Source organism: Fukomys damarensis, unplaced genomic scaffold (assembly GCF_012274545.1).
Source record: "Fukomys damarensis isolate Sample0158 unplaced genomic scaffold, DMR_v1.0_HiC HiC_scaffold_13, whole genome shotgun sequence".
Classification (NCBI taxonomy): domain Eukaryota; kingdom Metazoa; phylum Chordata; class Mammalia; order Rodentia; family Bathyergidae; genus Fukomys; species Fukomys damarensis.
Window position 1 is genome coordinate 34,843,447 of NW_022900925.1, and position 1,139 is coordinate 34,844,585.

Here is a 1,139-nt window from a genome sequence, read left to right on the forward strand (position 1 = left end):
CGAAAAATAGAAAAAAAAGAACATTCAAGTCTTTAATAACATAATAACTACATCTGTTAATTCATATAAAATGACAGAACTACATAACTCGCACAACTATAACAAAAAATTTTGTTCTATTTTGTTTGTGGTTCCAGGGAGTGAACCCAGGGTGTACTGAGCTACATCTGCAGCCCTTTTCAGTTTTATTTTGGGAGTGAGTCTCTCAGTTGTCCAGCCTGGCCTTGAACTTGCAGTCCTCCTGCCTCAGCCTCCTGAGTAGCTGAGATTTTGGGCTGTACCACTGTGCCCAGCTACAATGACGAGTTTTGAATTTACTTTCATAGCGTATATGAATCATTGTTTATCCTCTGTCTTATTGCCAACAGTGAGATTATTTCCAATTTTTCAAAAGAGGCAGAGAAATTCCTCATGTGCCCTACCTTTTGCATATATATGAGCGATTTTGTGAGCTCAAGTCCCAGAAGTGGAACTGGATCAAATTCTGAGATCCGGGGTGACATGCAACCTCATATTTTTCCTTTGTTGCAGGGACTGAAAAGAATAGAGCCCAGCATCTCTACGTGATTATGTAGTTTATTATCGTCTCACGTGCATGAAATTCTTTGCGCTTTTTTGTTTGGGTTTTGGTTTTGGTTTGGGGTTTTTTGTTGTTGTTGTTGCTTTGTTTGGTTTGATTTGGTTTAGTACTAGGGATCGAACTCAGGTCCTTGCGCTTGCGAGGGAGGCAGGCAGCAGCACCACTGAGCTAAATCCCGGCCTCTTTGCATTTTTTGAACAGTCACACCGGCTAACAGTCGGAAGCCTGAGGCTTCTTTAGACAGATTAGTGATGCGCTCAAGTCCTGTAATTTTTACAGGCGGAGCGGATTTGGAAACTGGGCCTTGTCACTAGGTGGATGGAAACAACCCAGAAGTATGCTTCCTAGAACTGGAGCGCGCTGGCGCTGACACCGCCTGGGCTCAGACATCGCCCGGCCCACGCCCTGCGGCCCGCGAAGTGCTTGCTGCACGGCTTCCGAGAGAACGGGACAGCTTTGGTGAGATGTGCGTGCTTCTGGGCAGAGGCAGCGTCTGGGAACCGGAGCCCGAGCAGCATCCGAGAACGGTTCCGGTTCCCTCGCGTCTCGGGAGACAAAC